At 48.4% G+C, this 23993-nt stretch overlaps 1 long non-coding RNA gene across 1 annotated transcript; it reads left to right on the top strand.

Annotated features, from left to right (window-relative positions):
* Window positions 1-46: 46 nt before the first annotated feature.
* Window positions 47-15830, top strand: LOC102003727. The gene is made up of 3 exons (XR_262740.2): window positions 47-402; window positions 14408-14592; window positions 15689-15830. It is a non-coding gene; the product is annotated as an uncharacterized LOC102003727 (long non-coding RNA).
* The last annotated feature ends 8163 nt before the right edge of the window (window positions 15831-23993 follow it).

The following is a 23993-nucleotide window of genomic DNA, read 5'->3' as shown; positions in this document are numbered from 1 at the left end:
TGTCAGGCGGCGGGGACTGAGGGAGGGGTCGGCCAGTGCAGCTGCTCCCTCCCCGCAGCCTGGGGGCGGGCTGAGCAGGGAGGGGGCGCACCTGAGAAAGCTGGTGCCTGGGCCTCAGCTATGTGGGAGTCTCGGAGGACAAACTAGAAGGGCGCCGCTGTGGGAGGCGGCTGGGACCTTGCGGGGCATGGGCACGGGGGAAGTCGGTTTGCCAAGTCCTAGAGCCCCTCATCTTCCTCAGACGCGGTGGGAGGGGAAAGGGAGGTGGAGACGCTGAGCTTTCTTCCTTGCACAAACTTCAACAAGGGTTGGCACTTGTGACCAGTTCGGGACAGGGGACAGGACGAGGGTCTCGTGAATGATCCTGGGAGCGCAGCCAGTGCATATCCAGATGTCCCCCGCGTGAGTCCCTTTCTCAGGTCGGGGAATGGAGGGAGCAGCTCAGGCAGGTGGGGAGCTGTGCACATCACCTCAAAGGTGCAGGTGGCCTGGAGGGCTTGTGGCCCACCTACATGCACAGGCGGAGAGATCTACCTGTGCATGGGAGATGTCTGGGTGTGGAGGAGCCCCAGCCCCCATCCCTCTGTGAATACTGTCCCTATCGCCCTGTGCCAATGGGATCCCAGCCTGGCTCAGTGGCTGCCCACCTCCTTCCTTGGCATTCCTGGAGCCTGAGTCAGTGTCCCAACAGGGAATGCTGACTCAGCTGCACTGGCTTCTCTTTTGATGCCCCTCCCTTCCTCTCCTCCTACTAACCTCTTCTTTCCCAGCCCCTGGCCCTGGAGTGGACATCAGTAATAAATTACTGGTTTTCTTTTCCTGTCTTGCCCTTTCTTTTTCTTTCTTTCTTTTGTTCTTTCTTTTTTTGGTACTGGGACTCGAACCCAGGACCTCGTTCTTGCTAGGCAGGCGCTGTGCTGCTGAGCTAAATCCCCAGCCTCTTTCTTTTCTTTCTTTCTTTCTTTCTTTCTTTTTCTTTCTTTCTTTCTTTCTTTCTTTCTTTCTTTCTTTCTTTCTTTCTTTCTTTCTTTTTCTTTCTTTCTTTCTTTCTTTCTTTCTTTCTTTCTTTCTTTCTTTCTTTCTTTCTTTCTTTTTTTTCTTTCTCTCTCTCTCTCTCTCTCTCTCTCTCTCTCTCTCTCTCTCTCTCTCTCTTTCTTTCTTTCTTTTCCTTCTCTCCTTTCCTTTCCCTCTTTTCTTTTCTTTTCTCAGCATTGGGGATCGAACCTATGCTCAAATATACCCTCAGCCCTTTTTATCATTTATTTTAAACAGAGTTACAGAGTTTGCTAAGCTGCTCAGGCTGCCTTGAATTTATGATTCTCTTGCCTCAAGCTCCTGAAGTAGCTGGGGTTACTGGTGTGGACCTTGCAGGACCTTGCAGGACATGCATGGCAGGTTACTACTTGATTTCTTGCTGCGTTTATCGAGTGTCTTTCCTGTCACCCCTCAGTGTCTGTGCTGACTGTGGCAAAGGCAGAGGCAAAGAAAGTAGGAAAAGGACTTTTCCTTCGTGTGTGTGTGAGAGAGAGGTAGTGCAGGATCCCCACGGCCTGTGTAAGTGTGATCCCTGCAGATGAACCTTGCAAGGCCCAGCTAATTGGCGTGTCTCTGACAGTGGAGAGACCACCAGCATATGACCTACTGCCACAGCACCACAGGGAGAGACACACCCTGTGTTTTACTGGAATGGTCAAGAGTTTACCGAGATATAGCCTCTTTCCTAGCTATCTGTTCTTCAATCTCTAAGGCACTTGTTTGAGGCTTTTAGGCAGCCCCAAGTTTTGCATTAGTTACAATGCATGTTTTGTTTCTATAACAGAGACCCAATTTCAGAATTCCTTAAACCAGAAAGTTTCTTTCTTGCTAACAGAATAGTTTACAGACAGTGATACTGTGATACTGGTGATACTGTGATACTGGGTGATCCTGAAACCCTTCAAAGCTTCTTTCATCTTGGGTTGTTACTCTCGCTCCTGCCATCACACTAGCATTCCAGGCAGCAGAAAAGAAAAAGGAGGGCTGGGGATATAGCTCAGTAGCACAAGCACCTGCCTGGCAAGTGCAAGGTCCTGAGTTTGATTCCCAGTACCAAAAAAAAAAAAAAAAAAAAAAAGAAAGGAAAAAAAGAAAGGGGAACTCATGCCTCTTTCCTTTAAGGCCAGACGTGGAAGTTGCTCTTTCACTTCCGCTGACACTGCACTGGCCAAATTTAATCATGAAACCCTGCATTGGTTTAAGGAAGGTTGGGGATGTAAGTCTTTGTTGTGTGCAGCTGTTCCAGGTAAAATATAAGTAAAATATAAGGGATTCAGTTACTAAGGAAGAAGAGAAAAAAGACAACTTAGGAGGCAATGGGCAGGCTCTGTCACAGAATGTTTTCATCTTTATCTTGTATTTATGGAAACAGCCTCAGAGAAGACAAGCAACAATTTCCAGGGTGATCTGATAAACAAAGGGCCAAGCAGAAGCTTTAATCAGATCTGACACCATGACAGGCTTTTTAATCACATCCAACCAACATCTTTTGACCATGAAAGGACCACCGCTGAGCTAGAGATGAACGAAGTATGCATGTGAAACAGCTGTGTGAGTCCAGCCCAGCTCTTTTCTGACATGGATACAAAGGGTCTGTGCTATCAGGAGGCCCTTGTGTTTTGGTGACACAGTCCGGGAAGACTCTTCAGCAAAGAGTGGAAAATGGAGAACAGTGCATTGTTTAAAAAAGAAAAAAAGACAGTGGTAGGAGCCCAGCCTGCTCTGTGCCTGTGAAAGTGACTCAGGACATGGTCTTGGGGGTGGGAATCAGGGACATGGGTCCTCTAGGTCTAGTATTGTGTGTCTTTGCGGGGAGGGGGTCTTCCACAGAGCCTGTAACTCATGGAAGCTGGTTGGAAATACTCAGGCTATTGTGTCTTGGCTGCAGTTTGCTGCATTAAGAAGGTCGTGTAAGAGAGACGTGCTCAGGCAGCTGTAAAAGGTGATTTGGAAGAGGCAGCCTGGGATCCCAATCCTTTCCAAGCACACCCTGTTTCTTCTATAGACAGTGAGAGCCAGCTCAAAGAGCAGACAGTAGAATAAGGGAGCTCCCTTTACAGCCAGGCATGCTTTGTCAAATAGCCTCAAGAAGGTCACCACCTGTTTGAGAGAGGAGAGCAGGAAGAACACCAAGTCTAGGGAACTTGACATAAAGAATGATGTGTGCATAAAACCATTGGCTGTAGCTACGCAAGCATGGAACCAATCGGAAGTTGTCTAAGATTCCAGAGGCATTGTACTGGCAAAGAAACCATAAACCTGGTCAGCAAAGCCTGATTTGACCCTCTGCTTCAATTATCCTCACCTTCAAATCTACACCAGTGGGAAGAGGCCGTAAAGTTTGTGAGAAAGATGTGTACTTCCATGTGGTCACAGTCAAAAAAGGATAAGGAATAACTTCCAGGTGGCAGAGACAGAGAACACGTACGTGGTAGAGGGGAAGGGGAGATCCTCCCAGAAAGCAGACCCAAGAAAAGTCACATGTGTCTAGGTGGATTTAGGTAATTGCAAAGACCCAGTAGCCACTGGATGTTTGACATTATTTTCCTATTACAAGCGGAGGTTTTGATTTAGTTTGATTCTGTTCTTCCCTCACTGTTGTATATGGGGAATGTGAATGACAGTGTATTGGTCACTCTTTCCATTGCTAGGATATAATACCCAATACCTGCAAATTAAAGGAGGAGAGGTTTATTTTGGCCCAGAGTTTCTGAGGTTTCAGCCCATGGCAGGCCGGCTCCAAGGCAGAAACATCATAGAGGAAGAGTCTAGAGCAGGAAAGATTCGTAACTCATGGCATCCAGGAAGCAGAGAGCAGGGGAAGAGCTACAGAGGAAGGGGCCAGAGAACAGGTATAGTCCCAAAGTCATGCCCCCATGATCCACTTTCTTTAACCCGTCCCTACCTCCTAATACCCTATTCTTCTATGAATTCATCAACTGGTTGACTCGTTGATAAGGTTAGTACCCTCACCATCCAATTACTTCTCCGGGAGTCTCTTAATTCAGTCAAACTGACAATCAAGATTAATTGGCATGGTTTATCTGCCTTTCAGTTTATTAGTCACAAGAGCAGGAGGACCTAGTAACGCTACTCTTCCCTCAGACATTCTGTATGCTATACTCAAGTGGAAAAGACTTGCCTCCATTTGAGGGGTGATAAATGGGCTCTTTCTACAGGATGGCCAGATGGATGAACTCTCTCCCTCTTCCTGTACTAGTAAACCTTCTACTAGCCAATCTCTACAATGTTAAGTGCAAGATTGTAGTTCCCAGCTTCCTTGGCAGATAGTGTGACCACATGACTAAGAATGGTTGATGAGATTTGAGCATCAGTGTTTGCAATTTATAAGGAAGGGCATTTTCTTCTTGCCAGCATCTGGAATTACGATATGATAGTGAAAGCTAGGATGGCCATTTGACGCCAGTGGCAGAAGATGCTGGCTGAAGATGATAGAACTTCCCCTGTTCCCATCCTGGTCTTCCCATTTGTCTTCATCCTTTTGGCACTGCTATAGAGGAATGCCACAGAATGGGTAATTCATTAAGAAAAGAAATTTATTTCTCACAATTCTGGAGGCTGAAGAAATCCAAGATGCACCTAGCATGGCTTTCTTACAGAATAATCCCACAGCAGAAGATGGAGGGGCAAGGAGGCATTTGTGAAAGTGAGGGAGCAAACTTGTTTTCATAACAAACCCACTCTTGAGGTAAGGAACCCAGTTACATGATAACAGCATTAAGCCATTCCTGAGGACAAAGTCCCCATGGCTTAATTACATCTTAGGGGCCCCATCTCTTAACACTTTTGCATTGAGAATGTTTTCTTTTCTTTTCTTTTCTTTCTTTCTTTTTTTCCTCTTTTTGAGACAGGATCTAGCTATTCAGTTCAGGCTGGCCTTGAACTCACAGAGGTCCTCCTGCCTTAGCCTCCCAACTGCTGGGATTACAGGCATGTGTCACCACGCCTGGCAGCACTGAGGATGTTTCTAACACATGAGATTTTGGGGCCACATTCAAACCACAGCACTTGGGCTAATGATGTAGCTCAGCAGTGTAAGCGCTTGCCTGACAAGCCTGAGGTCATGAGTTCAATTCCTGGTACCAAAAAAAACCCAAAAAACAAACCACAGCACTCTCCTAATCCCATCGTGGTCAGCCTACCTCCAGACTGGTGTGTTAGAGAGAAGTAAACTTCTGTCCTAAAGCAGCAGACAAGGTGGATATTTGCTATGGTAGTCAAGCCTTTCTCCACTTAATATATCTACATTCCAGGGTCGAGACAGGACTAGAAGTTGCATTTTTAAAAAATTTTGTTTGTATGCATTTGGAAGACCTAATGAATAGATTCACTGTGGGCAGCTGGCGCATATATGCAGCACATCTTCATTCTTTTTACTTCCCCTTCCCTCCCCTCCGAGAATTTACATATGTAAATAATGGCATATCATATGCGGTATCCCATGTAATCCCTTGCAACTAAGAGAAATATTTTTATTATTGCAGTTGTACAGATGAGAAAAGGGAGGCATAAATAGATTAAGTAACTTGATCAAAGTATCAAAGTGAGAGTGATGGAACCAAATATAAAACCCAGGGTTTCTGGACTCCAGTGCTTACAACATAACCACTAAACTTTATGGAGAGCACAGGCCTGGCATGTAATATATGCTCAGTAAGTGGTTACTATTATTATGACCTTGCCACCTGCTCCCTGCACCCCAGATCTGCAGCTAGGGCACTCTCAAAGCGGGCAGGCACTGCAGTGCTCTAACTCCTCAGTCATCATCTCCTGCTGCCTTCCAGACTGCAGGTGGACCCGAGCTGGGCACAGACACCAGCGCTGCTCAGCACAAAGCCGTAGGAATTTCTTCCAGTTTTAAAGGAGAGCTCTTCCTGGGGGTCCTGCCCTTGGCCCTTGTCTCATCGGAGCCCCCACGCTTGCTCCTCTATCTGCCCAGCCCCCGCCCACCTCCTTTGGCAAAGTGAATCAGCAGAAGGTGCTGGCCTCAGTTGGGTAATATATACTTCCTGGGTGATTGATTTTAGCCTCTGGCCGTGGTATTATATTTCTTGAAACTCTTCTTCTTGGCTCACTGGCAGACTGGGTGTATAATAAGGACCCTGTACCCTGACTGTAGGGTGAGTTTGGCTGCCATCTCTGGAGAGCTGATTTGTCTAGTACATGGGCTTGGGGATCCAGTTTAAGTGTTATTTTTATATCAGAGGAAGAAAAACAGCTAGAGGAGGCCAAAAGAGTAGCCTGGATAAGAACTATTACTGATAACGCGCAAATGGGGTCTCCCGTGCCAGAGCAGTGGAGAGTCTGTGAGAACAGCCTTCGTCCAGTCACCAGAGACATCAGCTCCTGTTCTGTCGGTGAGGCTGGACAGAGCAGCACGTGCGCCAACGTCCCGAGGACCTGCTCAGAGCCAGCACTCGTTAATGCAGTTCAGCTGGTCCCCTGGCCCTGCTGCTGAACTATGAGCTATTGGGGATAGTAGTGGGCAGACGGTGCCTATGTTTACCCAATATCTCTCTGCCCTTCTTTTACCAAACCTCCAGGAAACCACAATTGCTCCAATCTCAGAGCATGTGATTATTGGAGGGTTGAACTCTGGATGAATCAGACAAGTACCTCAGATTCAGACTAAGCCAGCCACACACAAAATACCTCCTCCGGCCACAACTCTCCAACAATAGCCTCAGTCAGACAAGTAGCCCAGAAATCAGCTCTTAGGGGAAATATCTAAATCATCTGCAAGCACAGAAACATCCCAGAGTGTATGGAAGTAATCTTTGGCCACAGACTAATTCATTATCTACTGTCCACATGGGCTATGTCTCATGGACACAATGACAACAAAATAAATTGTGAGAAAGGATATGCACAGTTAGCATAGAGGATGTAACTCAGTGTGAGATGTCAAAAAGGCCCAGGACAGGCCTCTGGAGAGGGAGGGACTTGAACTCTTGATCAGAAATAAAAGACACCTAGATCTACACCCTGAGGGCTCGTGTCAATTCCCACTAATATGAGCTAGCTCCTCTTGGAGTGTGCTATCAATAAACTTTTCTTGGTTGTTCTTTTGTATGTGTAATGTGTCCAATCCATTGTGACACACAAGGCTCTGGACCCTTGGAACACACCACCCAGTAGCTGGTGTTACAATAGCACCATGACAGGATGAAAAAGACTAGATCCTTCTGACATTCCTTATATCCCTGGATCAAACTGTACCTGAGAGCCTACTACTGGGTTTTCAGTTACACAATGCAATGAACTTTTTAAATGCTGTTTTAATGGAATTTTCTGTCTCCTGCAGCTGAAATAATCCTGACACTGAAGTTAACAGAAAGCAAAAAACAAAAAAAAACCCCAAACAAACGTAGAAGATATAGGCATCTTCAAAGGTTTCTGCAGGAGTTGTTCCCTCATCAAATTTTCCCAAGAAATAGTACATGTTTGAAAAATCAGAGCAAATGAGCAGGATGTCAATAGGGTTAAAGAGAACTTGAATAAAAGAGAGTAAAAGAAAGAGAGGAATGGGAAAACATTATGGAAGAAAAGCTTCCTACAGGAGATGGCTTTGCTGGGCATGGTGGTGCACTCCTGTAATTCCAGCACTCTGAGAGTTTATGGCAGGAGGATTTCAAGTTCAAGCCCAGCCTGGGCAACTTAGCAACTTGATGAAGTCCTATGTCAAAATTAAAAAAAATAATAAGAAGAAAAGGCCAAGGGTACAGCTCAGTGGAAAAAATCTGGTTCAATCTCCAGTACCCCTCCCCAACAAAAAGGTGAGTTTGTATGTAGAATAATAATCATGGCAACAGCAACTATTTACTGGGCTCTAACTACATGGGTGAAAGCAGTTTAGACATGTGGTAGAAAACATTTCAAAATAGCAACAAATTGAGGGAGGTTTACTTCCTTCTGCCCTTTGTCCTTCCTCACTCAAGCTGTGGTTTCTCAGTTTATCGCCCCCAGGAAGAAATGACACAGTGCAGAGCTCAGAGCGCACGTCCTGGCTTCTTTGTCCCCAGTGTACGGCCTTCTGGGAGGAAAGGCATAAAAGATTTGGCTTTGTGCAATTACGAAAGATTTGGGAGTTTGTGCAGGCAAAGTTACGCAGAAAACATCTTCCACTAAAAATAACTTACAATTCTGGACAAATATAAAGCATTTTGTTAAAAGTGCTGAAAAGACAAGGCCCAGCTGAAAGAAAAATAGTGAAATTAGTGCGGAAATAACTTTTACTGTAACGGGTGCGTTCAACTTTCATTCTAGCAGGGACCATTTTCCCCTCTTCTTTTTTTAATGTCATAGTAAAAATACTTAAAAGGAAGTTTTGTTAAGTACATACATTAACATACACACATATATAAAACTTGGGACCCAAGACAAAAATGAAAAACAAAAATGAAACAATCAAAGCTGGGCTATGAGTTGGCCTGGGACACATGCACGCTGATGGTATGATAGAAGACTCCATCTGTAGAAAGCTGGCATCTCAAGGACCACACCCTTGGAGTAGGTATATCCAGAAGCAAACTAGCTCATCTCTGGATTTACAGTCAAGGTGTACCGCATCTGATAGGCCAGTGTCCCAGCTCGAACTTGGCTTAAGGTGGTATTAAATCAGTAAAGACCCATGTGTACAGCAAAAGCAAACATGAGTGTTCTCTGGAGAAAGTAATCTTTTACAAACTATTCCAACAATACCCATTAGGCAAGGTCGTGAGTTCGGTTCCCGGTACCGGAGAAAAACCAAAAAAACAAAACAAAACAAAACAATACCCATTAGATAGGTAAAGATAATTCAGTACACAAGGAAACCAGGAATTATAAGCAAGAATGAAAAGAAAGGGTAGTAAGAATAGACCCATAGTTGGGTGTGGTGTCACAAGCCTGTAACCCCAGCACTCAAGCATCTCAGGTAGAAGGTTTGCCATGAGTTCAAGGACAGCCTGGGCTACACAAACAAGTTCAAGGCCAACCTGCACTACATAGTGAGACCTTGTCTTAAAAAAAAAAAAAAAGAAAAAAAGAATAGACCCACAAAAACTTCAGAAATTGGAATTATCAGACCCAATCTAAAATGTTGCCCAAAGCCTCCTTCTGTTGAAGGCTGGGGTGCTAGGTGAAGAATTTGAATGGCTTATGAGGGCTTTAAGCTAGTCCAGTGGATTAACCCATGATGAGTTCCTCAGTCAATGGGCTTACTGGGAGGTGGGCCTAATTAGGTGGCTTGCTGGGGAAGTGCCTTTGAAAGGTATGCCCTGTGCCTGGCCCTTTCCTCTCTGGCTCTTTCCCTTTTACTCTCCTTCCTGACTGTCATGAGGTGAACAGTCTTCCACGATGCTTCGGTAATGATGTCAGCTGACCATGGACCGAAATATCTGCAACTGTGAACCAAAGTACAGCTTTCCTCCTCTAAACTCGTACGTCAGGTATTTGGGTACAGCAGCAAAACAAAACAACTTAATACTGTATGTTAAAAAAAAATACAAGTTTGAAGCAAATAGGAAATATAAAAAAGCAGCACAACAGATTTGGAAACAAGTGAATAGAACTTCCAGAGGTGAAAAATGCATAAGTGTAAGTAAATATTTAATAGAAGAATTTAACAATAGATTAGGGACCACTGAAAAGAAAACTGAATATTAGGTAGGAAGTTTCCTGGAGAGCCAGGTGTGGTGGCACACACCTGTAATCCCAGCACTTGGGAGGCTGAGGCAGGAGGATGGCAGTAAGTTTGAGTCTAAACATAGTGAGATCCTGTCTCAAAAAGGGGATATATATATATATATATATATATATATATATCTCTCTATATATATATAAAACCTGGAACGAAATGCAGAGAGTTAAAATATGCAAAAAGACACATGAGAAATAGATACAGAGGTTAGAATGGGAAAGTCTAAAGCATACTAATACCAAGTCCCAGAAGAAGAGTAGAGAGAGAAATGGGTAGAGATTAGCTGAGGTTTCTGGAACCGATGAAAGGTAACAGTGCCTTGATTGCAGAAAGGTATGAATCCCTCGGGCAGTAGTAGTGAAGCAGACTATTATCACTGAAAACTCTAAAATCTTCACCATCAGTGCTCAAGGGGGATAAAGAAGAAGCAACTCACACCTATAAACACCACAGCGAAAACTTGCAGAAAGACAAATGCGAAAACACTGGAATGTAACTGAAGAAAATAAAACAGACACTGTATCTTCAAAGAACTGACAAGTGACTTTCAAAGAACCTCAGTTTCCTTCTGTATGAAATAAGGATTGTGACAATCTAATAGCTGACTTCACAATAGAAGGTGGGCACCAGAGGCAGCAGAGTATTTTCACTGTGCTGAAGGTAATCTCCAAGTTCTAACAAGAGAAAATTTACCAAGAAAGAAAACTAAAAACATATTTTATGACAAAAAGAGTTTATCACCTCAGTGAAGGAAATTCTAGGTCATATCCTTCAAAAAGGAAGTGATTGTAGATCTGAGAACTGAAAGAAAAAAAAAGAATAAAGAGCAAGTAAATGGTAAGGAGATGAAATATTTCATGTAAATAAAGGCTGGGTTGCAGCTCGGCTTGCCTAGCACATGTGAGGCCCTCACCTCAATCCTTAGTATTACAATCAGTCAGTCATTCAAAAAGCCCTGTGGTGTTAGACAGTTAAAACATTTCCAACTGTAATGTATACACTAAGAGTAGGGGAAACTGGAACTAACATATTTGAAAATTCTAGTGTTTGCTGGAAAGAGAAAAAGGTTTTAGTTATGCAATTTTGATGCATTAATCATGCATGCTATAATACCTAATAAAAACATGGAAGGAATAGAAATGAGGCTAAGTATGGTGCCACCTTTTATCCCAGCACTCTGCGAGGCTGAGGCAGGAGAATGGCAAGTTCAAGCCCAGCCTAGGCAACTTAATGATTTGTAATACCCTGTCTCAAAATTTAAAAAACAAAATTGAAAAGGGCTGGGGATGTAGCTTAGGACAAAAGCCCTGGGTTCAATCCCCCGTACAGGGAAAAAGAAAAACAAAACAGTAAGTAAAAGAAGGCAATAAAGGAGAGAAATAACAGAACAGTGGGACAAATAGAAAGCACAAAAAATTTAGGAGAGTAAAGGTGAACCAGGGGAAGATCTTCCTCACCCCAAGAGGAGATAAAGGCCTCACTTTGGCAGAGGAGGGGAAAGTCGGGTGGGCACAGATGTGTCCTGGGGGAACTGCCTGCTTGCTTCCCTAGTTCCCTGGTGGACCCAAGAGCAGAGGCGGTCTGCGCCTCACTTCCTGGATAGCATGCAGAGTACAAAGGGCTGTGCAGTGAATCTGGAGCGATGGGCTGGGTACTAAGTTTTTGCCACTGTGATCAAACCCCACAGAAAAACAATCCAAAGGCAGACAGATTTACTTTAGCTCACAGTGTCGGGGTTGTGGTCCATGGTTGACCAGCTCCATTGCTTTTAGGCCTTGGTGGGGCAGAAGCAGCGAGGCAGAGGGTGTGGCCAAGGCCAGCGAGTGGAGAGGATGAGACAGCCAGGGCGGAAGGGGGTGAGACTAGATAAAGTCCCAGAGTTGTGCCTCCAAGATCCACTCCCTTCAACCAGCCCCTGCCTCCTGTCTCGGAGTTAGCGCCCCCATGATCCAAGCACTTTCCAAGAGCCCATCAGCAACCAAGCCCTCAATGCCATGTGTCATTCAGCAAGGACGTATTGGATCCCAACGATAACAGGCCCTTAAGCAGCCTTACAATTTCCCAGTCCCAGTGTGAGAGGGGGCAGCAGAATGACCCCAGGCCCAAGAGTGACACCGGAGACACGAAGCCTTTGAAAATCTCTTGAAGTCTCGTAGGATTTAAGCATAACACCCAGGCAGCAGAAAGTCTATCGTGTCCTCAAGAGCGAGAGATGTGGAGGGGGAGAAAGGAAGAGCGCATGGGGATGAGAGCCGACAGCGACCTGCCTGGCTCATCAGCTGAGGGCCGATGGGTGAAGGACGCTGCCAGTGGCTGATGAGAACTGAGGATCAAACGCCCATCCTCACGTCCCCAAACTCAGCCTTATAAAGCCCTTGGGAATTTAGACACAGTCCCAGAGAGGTTGAGAAGACCCTGAAGTGAAATTCTACTTCTCCGAATGCAAGATGTACTCAACAGGATACCTACAGCCGTAGGGAATAGACAGCTCAATCCAACTTGGTTTGAATAATTTGAAGTGAATTGGTGCCTAGGGTGTCAGGGAGAAGACTGGTTTTTCTTCGCCTCAGAGACCCATCGTCACTGCTGTTATTCATAGTCTCCCTCCTTCTCGCTCTTGCTTCTCTCTTAGACCTTCAGAAAAATCTCCCTCCGCCAGCTGCACACAATTAAACGGCAATAGTAGGCCAGGTTCAAGTTCTCTCCCACAGGGCGTCCGGAGCAGGCCGACGGGAGTGGACATCTGTCCTATGACGCTGGCTCATGCACAGCCCGCAGACAACCCGTGGCAGGAGCACTGGCTCCTTCTTTCAGGGACAGAGCGCAACTCCTGCTCTGCCCAGCTGAGAGATGTTTCCACACGAGCCATGTGACTGTCAGCAAATCATATTCACTGAGTCTTGGTTCCCACATTCTTAAAACAGGAATAATAATGTCTATCTGCAAGCCAGCTGTGGAGGTGCATGCTTGCAATCCTAGTGCCCGGGAGGCTGAGGCAGGAGGATGGCAGTAAGTTTGAGTCTAACCCAGGCTGAGTAACTTAGCATCTTGGTGAACCCTGACTCAAAATAAAAATAAATAAATAAAAAGGGCTGGGGGTGTAGCTCCATGTAATTTTCAGTACAATAAAAAAAGGATGTCTTGACTCTCTCTCTCTCTCTCTCTATATATATATGTACACCCACAGCCTATATTTTGTGGTATTTGCTATGGTTATTTTTTTCCCATTGATGAGCATTCAGGTTGATTTTAGACCTTTTGTTTTGCTTTTGTTTTCCTTCTGCTGTTAGCAAGAATCCTCCAACAACTTATTTTGTTTAAACATCTAGAAATTTAAAAACTCACTTTGAACTTGCAGGTAAAAATGACATATTTGAGTTTTATGGTTTTTTTTTTTTCTTTTCTTTTGGCTTTTTGAGACAGGGTCTCACTATGCAGTTCAGGCTGGCCTTGAGCTCACTTTGTAGACCAGGCTGGCCTCAAACTCGTAAGGATCCTCCTGCTTCAGCCTCCTGAGTGCTGGGAGCACAGGCGTGTGCCGCCACCCCCAGCCTTTCGTAGAATTTAACAATTTACCGAGCTGCTAATTTATTTTCCCCAAAGAGCGTTTAACCATCTTTTGTAGGAGGTGGTAAGGGGAGACTCACTCACCTTCCACGTGGAGGTGGTGGTGCTGGAATGGAACCCTGCTTTTGCACGCTGAGAGCTGGTCTCTGACTACCATCAGACTGGAAAGAGAAAATACCTTGCTTGGAAGCAGGCCTGAGACCCCGCTGGCTCCCTTGTCCCTCCCCCGAGCTTTCCCCTGAGCAGCTGTCCCCAGTCAGCCCCGTGGGGTCTCGGGTCTGTTCTGATGCTCCTCCTTGGCTCGCTCACTGGGCTTTGCAAAGAAAGCTCTTTGAACTCTCCGCTGGGTGGACCCGAAGAGAGCCTCCAATCGGCTCCTTAGGGTCTGGCGCCATCTGCTGGCTTCTAGGACGCATCACAATCCTTAGAGGGTTGTGCGCTCTGACTGCAGGGCTCATCCATGGCCACTCATCACTGTTATTAGAGAAACCGAAGCAGCCAGCAGGTAAGGGACTTGCTCAAGAACACAAGCAAATACGAAGTTCCCAGGATCAGAACGTGAGACTTGGGATCCTTTTGTCAGCCCTGTTTCCAGCACACCATCGTGAAAGTGGATGCCTGCCAACATATCCCCAGGGGCTCTCGGGGACTGCAGTCACCGAGGGGACACTTGATTGGCCTTGTTTCTCCCCTCAGAGTACTGGTGAGCTCAGTACACCCTACACATAGGCCATTCTTCTGCAACTGTTATCTTCATGGGCCCCTTCGTGTATCGCCCATGTTCATGTACCGCCCCAAGTATTATTTACTTAGCGTTTTTCTTTAAAATGGCTCATTTTAGCTGGGCGTGGTGGCGCATGCCTGTAATCCCAGCACTCGGAAGGCTGAAGCAGGAGGATCAGGATCGTTGCGAGTTCAAGACCAGCTGGGCTGCAAAGTGAGTTCAAGGCCAGCCTGAACTGCATAGCGGGACCCTGTCTCAAAAAAGACAAAAAAAAAAAAATTATCTCATTTTAAACTTAAATTTCCAAGAAGTTCTGTTACCCTTCCCCTGGTTCACAGACACACAGAGGTTGTTTCTGAGTTCTCATTGTCCTCTTTCAGTGCAAGATGATGTGGTCCTCATCCTGACTTCTTCACCAACAATCTTTGTGAAGAAGAACCTGGTATCTTTCAGTACTGACCTTGCTCTGCGCCTTCACAACGCTCTCTAGTCCCCTGTGGCACTCTTATCCCCCTGGGAATGTGAGATACAGAAGGGCTGGATATTTGCCTAAAGCTGCACATTGGTAAGTAGTTGAGCTGAATTCGCTCACACCCTGGATATTTCCACACTAACTGATATGATCTTGCTTCCTTTCTGTGGTGGATAAGCTTAACTGAATCAACCTGACTGTCTTGGAGCTCCCTAGGGGATTAGTAAAGCACACTTCTGAGTGTGTCTGGGTTGGTGATGGAGGCGTGACCTTGGGGTCTATGTCTAACCCCTGGCCTCTTCTTTTCTCTCGTGCTGTTCCTCTCGTCTTCTCAGCTGTCATGAACTAAGCGGCCTTCCCTACACCTTCTGCCACAATGCCTCTGCCTTGGAGCCAGTGTACCATGGACTGAATTCCCTAAAACCATGAGCGAAATTTAACTTCTTTAAAATGTGGGTTTTAGGTATTGAGTCCCAGCAATGGGAAAACTAATATACTTTCTGAAATGAAAAAGTAAAATGATGCAAAGAAGTAATGATAGGCCAGTGTCTGCCTAAGAAGTAATGATAGGCCAGTGTCTGTGTCTCAGAAAGACTCGCCATCCAGGGGGAGGCAGACAGTGGGTGGTCTGTGCCATGACAGAGGCAAGTGCAGGTCCAGGTGCACAGGAGGTTGAGGGAACATGTGAGCCCTGAGTCCTGGAGATGGGGAGGTAGGTAAGAAGGAGGATTCTGGATGCTGCCTTTGACATCATTGATCCTGTTGGGTATCTGGTGGCTCCTTTGATCATTTACCTTCCCAGATGTAATCCTGGACTGCTACAGGGTAGACAGGGGGAGAGGTTGGGGTATAGGCAGAAGCACAGGCTGGAATGATAATATCATTGGTGGTAATGATCTTGGCCTCAGCTTCCTCATCTATCCCATGTTCTGTCCATGTAAAAAGTCTACGTGGCCCACAGGCCCCAGCCATGAGCTCCTTCAGGGCCGGACTCAGTGGCAGAGAGTATTTTCTGGGGCTGCCTACACAGCTGACAATTGGAAGGACCAGAGAGACAAAGGCCTGGCCATCTGGATCCAGCAAAGGACATTCTGGTGACCAAACTCCTTCCAGCACTCCAGGCTGCTGGACTGGAGGTTGGCAGAGGCTTTGTCTGCCCAATCCTGCTTCCTTCTTTTTCTTTCCACAGGTGTTGGCTCCCAGAAAGCCCCTGGAAGGCCAAACTCATCATAGCATCTACTTTCGGAGAACCCAGCCTGGGACATATCAAGTTTATGTACACAGGACATAGGCGGCATGTAATGATTTTGATTAAACAATTATTCTGCTCATTGGAAGCCACCTTCTGGCTCATTTTTGGAGACACTGAGGGTAGATAGCAGGAAGCTCAGTCATTGGGCTACACCACAGCCTCCCTGCCTGATCAGGCCTCATAGAACCAGGGAAAATAACTTAAAGACACACGGCTGAGGCCTAGTGGGAGAAGGCTTCTGGAGAGAAGAAAGACAATGAGGCAGATGGCACGTATGACAGGCACTACATGTGGTCTACTTAGGTGCTCCATAGACATCTACCAGGTACGTAGTATAGGGGAGGCCTTGTGTTGGGGGAGAAATTGAAGAAATATCTTGCAGGCCTCTGACCCTGACTGTCTGTCAGGGAAGTCCACAGCCCTGACAACTTTGAGTATTTTCTTAATCTATTTGCCCCTTATTTGACTTTTTTAACTGTACCCCCTGCCACTGAGGTATTGCAAATGCTTCTAGTTCTTTCCTACTCCAGAAAATGTAATCATAGTCATATTTCTATGTACAAGTAGGTTCTCCTCTTGATGAACTTCCTTTGCGTACTGATTCAGGGGTAAAATCCTACAGTGTATGATCAGTTTGGTCAGCATGCTCTCCAGAAAGCACGGTCAAATACGCAGCTCCACAAGCTACACACAAGGAAGGGATCCTCCACATCTCTGCCAGTTTTTTAGCTGTGCACCTTCTAAAATGTTGCTCTTAATTTTAAAAACTGGAGTTTGTTTTTAATTTCCACTTTCCCTGAAGTGTTTTCTGTCTTTTTTTCTTGAGGAACAGTGTGCCGTGATGCCAGGAGGTGACACTCTGTCTCTGTGCTTAGCCCTGCTGAGAACTTCCCCTGGGGAGTTGGGTCTGGGTGCCTCAGAAGACCTGGAGAGAAGACTCTGATGCTGTTCTTCCTGCAAAGCAGCTTCCCAGGGAGCTGGAGGGACTGTTGCCAGCTACAGGGATCTGAGATCTTGGGGGATATGGGGGCTGAGCAGGGCAAGTTGGACAGAGTGAGGATGGGGGCCTGGGTCAGGTGTGACCAAGAGCCACTGTGAGCCTGAGAGTCTACTGCAGACAAAACCCAAGAAAGGCAGGGAAGACAGGCAAGAGCCAAACTAGCAGGAACTCGAGGCCAAGCTAAGAAGTACAGACTTTATATTTTGCAAGCCAAGGTGCCTGCCTGGAAGTTTCTCGACAATAAATGGTAGGATGGTATTTGTGACTTGGCGAAATTGGCCAAAGGTCAAGCTAATTTGGTGGCTTTCCTCCTACGTTCCAGGGCATGCTACCTCCTCATGGCTGATGCCCTAGGGCGGTCCACAGGTTTGCCTACTCCCCTTCTCCCAAAGGGCCCTTTCCTCTGGCTTCTGTGGAGCCCCAGTGCTCTCCTGACACAGCCTCTCCTCTGTCCCCTACATCCAGCCATTAAAGACTGTCCTTCCTCAAAGCTGCTCAGCCTGTACTGTCCCCAGGGCGATTCACTTAAATTACACCCTGCACCAAGATGACTCAGCCCAGTACTCCCCTCTGAGTGCCAGACCCATAGATCCAACTGCTTGCTTGACAGCTCCTTCTGAATACTTGGGAAGCATTTTGAATTCACGTTGCAGACTCCCCCACCCAGCTTTGCCCAGTGCTGGCCCTCTTCTGGTGTTCCTTGCTGGGTGGACAACACCAGCATCCATCCAGCTAAACAGATTAAAATTCAGAGGAATCCTGATGACCCTTCCCCCATTTCCAGTCTGCCCCCACGTCAACTGGACTTTCCTTCTTTGACATCGGTCAAACTTCCTGCTTCTTTCCATCTCCAGGGCCGCTCACCCAGGTCACAGCCACACTGCTTTGCACCCGGACAGCTGCAGAGCTGCCTCACTGTCTTCCTCCTTCCTTTGCTCCTCTGCAATCACGCCTTCACAGTGTAGACCTGACCGTGTCTTTCAGATCTCCACAGTGGCTTCTCACTGGGTATTTTAAAGAAACTTTTATTGCTGAAACACTGTAATGGATACGGAAAAGAACATAAAACAAACGAACAAGTGCACACCTAGAACCAAACCCCAAGACTGAATCTTGCCAGCCACCCCTCTTCACGTTCCCCTCAAAACAGAACCACCTCCTCCCCGCAGCCCCAGGGCAAAGAGCGTGATGTCTGTGGTGGTAAGCAGCTACTTACAGGCTGCCCTTGGCTAATTTGATTTAGGGTTTCTGATTGTTTTCTTTACAGTGGTACAAAAGCAACATGCATTTGCAAACCATACTTTGAATTTTAATCTTTCCCTGAGCTAGTGCTTTGCGGTAAGATACTTTTGTGAGATGTGGCAGCGAGCTATAACTTCCAGTCAGCCTGCCCGCTCCCACATGAGGAAAACAACCCATGTTTTACAGTGTACCTGTGCAGTGTAAGTTACCAACATTTTTTGGATGTCATATTTTGTGTTTTGGCATCCTTTCATGTCTGTAAGATGCCCGTCTGTGTCTGCTGTACCCATAGGACCATTCTGTTCTTTTTTGTTTGTTTGTTTGTTTTCTTTTTTGCTTTCGGTACAGTATAAATTACATGGGATGTCTGACACTTTTTTAAAGTAGGCTTTGTGTTAGAGGATTTTTCCTGACTATAAATGTTCTCACAATGCTCAAGGTAGGTTAGGCTATAAGCTCTCATGTTTGCGTTTAGACTTAAAATTTTTATCCCTGGCCCCATCATAACTTGAGGAGCATCTGTATTTTTTTTTGTTATCCTAACATGCATCCTTAAATGCTGTAGTTCAGCTTTGCCCGTTTGTTCTTTATTTATGTGTCTGTTAGGTCTCCTTTAATCTAGAGATCCCTTCCATCTCTTTTCTTCCTTCTTGCAATAAATTCTGCCTGCAGAGCTCCCACTGAGAATAAACAATTCCCTTCCAGGTCTGTAAGGCCTTTTTTGGTCTGATCACCCCAAATCCCTCCAGTCTAATCTCCCACTAGGCTCTACTTTATACTCTTTCAACTTCCTGCCAGGTGGAGTGTGGTAGCTCAACCTGTGAGTCTAGCACTTGTGAGGCTGAGGCATGAGTTCCAGACCGGCCTGGGCTATGTAGCAAGTTCAAGTCCAGCCTGGAATAAATAGTGAGACTCTGTCTCCCAAAAAATTAAATAAAACTCAACTTCTGGTCCACCTTGTCTGCCATCCTGCCTGTTTCAGGTAGGACTTTTACAGTGGCCTAAAATGCCCTTCCTTCCCTGTGTCTCCTACTTAATCCCTTATATCTCTGTTCTAGCGTTCCCTCCTCTGAGAAGTTCCCTTTACTCCCTGACCTGGTCTCCCCTACCCTTGCAGCCTCTCACAAGCCCCTCCCCTCCTCCCAGTGCCCTGCAGCTGTGGTTTTCCTTGTGTCTGGAAGATGATATGATGACTGTCAGCTCCATCCTCTTTCCTATCCTTGAGCGTAGGGGTTGTCTCCCTACTACCTAGCAGAGTGCTGGCACATACTAGGTGTTCAGTTACAAGTTTGCTGACAACTCCCAGGAAGAGAGAAGCAGCAGCCAGCAGTACCACCAGCATCGAGGCGGGCTCTGGAGAGCTGGATTCAGGAGCCCAGTGCTCAGTGAGAGCTGGGTGGAGGAAGCTGTGAGAAGAGCAAAGGGTGGGGCTCCGGCCCAGCTCCTGGGGGCCATGCCCAGGGCCCTTCTGCCTACTCCATAATCAAAGCCACAGGAGCTGGACGCAGGCTGGGGCTCGATGGCAGAACACCTGCATCGTGTATGTGAAGCCCAGGATCCAACCCAAGCACAGAAAAAAAATCCCTGCAGAGTGGGTCAGCCACTCCCACTCACTCTCTGGAACTAAGCCAAGTGGAAGCCAGTGTTCCAGCCCAGTCCTGGGGGCAGGGCAGCCCCGCCCTCCTTAGTCCCTGCTGCCTGTGCTCTGCCCCCCTCTCTCAGCCCCCCCAATTCTTTGGATCTCTTCTTCTTTCTCTCCGTTCTTTATTTATGTCTGTCAGATCTCCTTTTTTATTTTAGTTTTTTTTGAGACAGGGTCTGACTATGTTTTTCAGGCTGACCTTGAACTATGTAGCCCAGGCTGGCCTCAAACTCATGGTGATCCTCATGCCTCAGCCTCCTGAGTGCTGGGATTACTGGTGTAACCACCACACCCAACAGGTTTCATTCAATCTAGAGATCTCTTCCATCTCTTTTCTTCTCTCTTGTAATAAATTTTACCTGCAGAGAACTCCCACTGCTTTTAAAATAAGGGAGAAAAAATTCCCTTCCAGGCCTGTAAGAAGCTCTCTCTCTCTCTCTCTCTCTCTCTCTCTCTCTCTCTCTGGGGTTTAAACCCAGGGCCTCCACACTCAGCTATGCCCCCAGGCCTGTTTATTTTTTATTTTGAGACAGGATCTTGTTAAATTGCTCAGGCTCAGCTCTAAATTGCGATCCTCCTGCCTCAGCCTCCCATAGTGCTGGGATTATAAGCATGGGCTACCATGCCTGGCTCCCCCTTTCTCTCTGAACTAAGGGGGTGATTGGAGAATTGGAGGCATGAATAGAGTTGTGAGACATGGAAGAGGTGAGGCAGGTGGGCCTTGTGGGAACTGAGTGAGGGGTCCGCTTGGACAAAGGCCCAGAGGGAGTCTTGAAGGGAGCTTGGACTACAAGGCAGGGTTCAAATAGCCAAGACCGGGCACAGCCAGGCACGCCCTCAGGACTGGAGGTGGGCTGGGCAGCTGGAGCAGAGCTGTGGGGATATAGAAGGGAAAGGGAGTGAGTCTTCTCCCCTTTCCCTCCCTCCATCTCTGTAGAGGGCTGATCTTTTTTCCGTGTTCTCCTGGAACCCAGGGCTCTTAGGAATTCTCAGCACTGTTACCTCCCAGAAAATGAGAGCTGGATCTCACTGCTGGGGGCCAAAAGAGGGAGGGAGAGGGAGAGAGGTTACTGTGAGGGGAAGGGTCACAGCTCCAGATTCCTGGGATCCTGCAGCTTCAGTCCCTCAGGGAAACAAAAACAAAACAAAACAACAAAACAAAACCAAAACACACGAAAAGGCAGAGAAAGTGACTGAGAGACAGACATAAATAGAGACCAAATTCTGGACTTGGGAGAGATGAAAAAGACACAGAGAAAGGCATCGAGAGAATCTGACAGGGACTCAGGGCTCTGCTTTTGCCCGGAGCGATTCTGATGTTATCTGTCTCCAGCTGCCTCCCTCCTCTCCCTGCCGCCGTCCCCACCTCTGCCCCTCCTTCCTCCTCAGCCCCACAGCTAGGTGTCCGTCTCTCTTTCCCTATCTCTTCTGCACCAGAGCCTGAAAGTAGAGTTCATGGGTCCTTAGCACCTAGGGCGGAGAGAGGGAGTAAGAGGCAGAAGTGCCCAGCTCGGAGGGGGCTCAGGCTGGAACCTCCCTGAGCCTGCTGCCCACCTCTGGGCTGCTGTCTTCCCACCTAGTCTCTGGTGAACATTTCCCTGCATGCACAGCTGTGCAGAGTTGCAGGGGCAGCATTGACATCCCTGCTCTCTGCAGGGAGGCAGGCATGTGCCTCTGTCGGAACCAGCAAATCTCTGTCTCACAGTACCTGTGGATCAAAGCTGCCTAATATTCTCCAGGGGGGTGTTTTCCGTGGGCTCCTGCGCTTGCCTCTGCCCAGTTGCCACTGAGTGTGGCTGTGCTGTCTTTCTATACCTCCATGTGTATCTCCCAGTCTCCAGCCCTACTCCTTGGAAAGTCTACCAGGGTGACAGTGGTGGGTTGAAGCCTCAGGAACATCTGAACCCAGGTTTGAGGGCATGAGGATAGGAGTCTTTGCTCTGGCTCCACCCAGAAGCCAGCCAAGCCCTAGATGGGGGTGCAGAGAGAGCAAAAGGGTAGGGGCAGAGGCAAGGTTGCCCTTCAAACCCTGAGAACGGGGGCGTCACGAGGCCTGTCTATCACAGACTCCAAGCCATCCTGCTCCTGTCTGGAGGATTCCACAGCCACTCCTGTGCTACTTGATTCTGGAATGGGACCTCTCTGGGGGAAGGACCAGGGCCTAGGGAGCCCTGGGATGGCTAAAGGGTCTTCAAGATCCGGCCAGAGCAAGCGCTGCAGGCCGGGTGGGGCAAGCTGTGTGTATTTGTTGGAAAGGTGGGGGGTGGGGGCAGAAAGGCTGCCTGCGGGGGAGAAGGCTTCTTGGCAAACGCCCCAGTTTCCTGAGCTGATCCCTGCTCCCTGCCACTGCTCCCAATTCTGTTGTTTCAATAACATCATTTTTATCCACCCCACAGAGAGACTATGTCTTAGGAGGGGGAGGCAAAGGGCAGGGCTAGGGCACAGGGGAGGAGGGGGGTAATGGAGAGAGCCCAGGGTCTGGAGTTAGCAATGACCAGGTTTGGGGCGCTCCTTCCTCAGGCAGAGGCAGGGCGGTCCCACAGCCCAGGTCCCCTGATGACAAAGACAAATACATTAAAATTCTTGCCTTGGAGAAGAATGCAGGATCGGGAGAGCATTTCATAATCTGCAATAACAGTAGCAGGGTGGGGGCAGGAGTGGACAGAGGGTTTGGAACCCAGGCTGATGATCCCGGAGGGACAGTCATTGGCCACCTGCGGGCCCCAGGGACCCTCAAAGCCCTCTTCACTGCCTATTTGGCTCTCTGGCCTGAGTGTCTGCCCAACCTGCGCATGTCTCTGACGGGGCAGAGCCCAGGCTCGGCAAACTGTACCAAGTTACTCAGTGCAGGGGCCACACGTGTATTGGGACGCTGGGGCTGCATGTGGACCGGTCCTCCCTCAGCCTCCCCTTCCCTTCTCCAGAGCGTTCCAGCCCTTCAGCTCTCTATTCAGTACTGGGGAGTGGGCTGACAGCCTGGACGCCAGGGCACTGGGGTGGGGCCCCTGGAAAACCCAGAGGCACCCTCATGCCTGTAGCTCAGTCTTTCTCATATCTTCTCTACTTACAAATCTTCCTCTTCCAGATCTGCCGCCTCTCCCCAGATAGTCCTCTGTGGTCTTTTGCGGCCTCCTCTGGCTCCCCCGCCCCCCCCGTGCCGCCCACTTTCGGGGGACTCGGAATCTCGCCTTCTCTCTGCTCACTAGGGAGGTTTATCCCTCAATCTCCATTTCTAGATTCCTCCCCACCCCAAATGACCAGAAATGTTCTTCCTGGCGCCCGAAGTTTCTGCCACATGGGTTTGAGGTCCTCATCTGTCCTCCCTTCAAGGACACCTTTAACGGCTGGTGGCCACTGTAGACAGCGGGGAAGGTAGGGAAACTGGCCCTTGCTCCTGAGTGTCTGCACCACCTGTCCCTCGGCACTCCTGGGGCACATGGTAGGGGGATCTGTGGCAGGTCGGAGGGGCTGGGGCTGAGGCCCGCTGCCAGCCGCTTGGCTTGATGAATGGAGCTGTCCCTCCTCCCCACGGAGCCTTTGATCTCCCCCTCGTGGGGAGGGGGCCAGGGGCATCAAAGACATTTTTGTGGCATTAGAGAATCAGATAAACCCCATCTCACCTGCAGCTGGCTCTCCCACCCCTTCTGCCAGGGCCAAGTTGGGGGAAGAACTCTAGGCAGGGACCCGCGGACACCGGAGGCGAGGCTGCCCCTAGCGAGTTCTGACCTCTCAGGCCTCGGAAGTCCGCAACCTCCGCCCTCCAGCTCGCTCACACGTGCGCGGAGCAAGCGCTGGAGTGCAGGCCCCGAGAGGCTCCTCTGCAGTGCCCTCGCCCCGTACTCCCGCCTCGAACGCCAGCTCGAAGGGGCTGGAGGGCTGCAGGGGAGCGGAGCGGAGGCCTAGGGCTGCCTCACTTGCTCCGGGAAACGCTGAGGAAGGGGCGTGCGTGCGGCGCTGGGGCGGCACCAGAAAAGGGGGTGACCCTTCAGAGTCCGGGGCGCGGGCGGTCCTGCTCGACAACTCCCCCCCCCCAGCATCCCGCGCCCCAGGCCGACTTCCTCTTCTGGCCCCGCTGCATCTCCCTCCAACCCCCCTCCCGCAACTCCCTCATTCCTGGGAAGTTTTCTCTCTTTACAGTCAACAAACCTGTCAAACGTCTCCCTTCCAGCCCCCTCATCAGCTCTTCTTCCTCCCTCCGCACCTTACCCTTTTCTACTCCCTCCCCAACACTCCACTCCCGAGGGCCGGTGCGGGCAGCGGGAGGCAAGCGCGGAGGGGAGAGGTGAGGGGCGCGGCCGGCGGGTCCCCAGCACTGCACACGGTCGGCCCCGCCCCGCACCCCGCACCCCAAGCCCCCC

The sequence above is a fragment of the Chinchilla lanigera genome, unplaced genomic scaffold (assembly GCF_000276665.1).
Source record: "Chinchilla lanigera isolate Chin_1 unplaced genomic scaffold, ChiLan1.0 scaffold00052, whole genome shotgun sequence".
NCBI classification, from domain to species: domain Eukaryota; kingdom Metazoa; phylum Chordata; class Mammalia; order Rodentia; family Chinchillidae; genus Chinchilla; species Chinchilla lanigera.
Note: the sequence above shows the minus strand (reverse complement) of the source record. Positions and strands in the feature narration are given on the sequence as shown.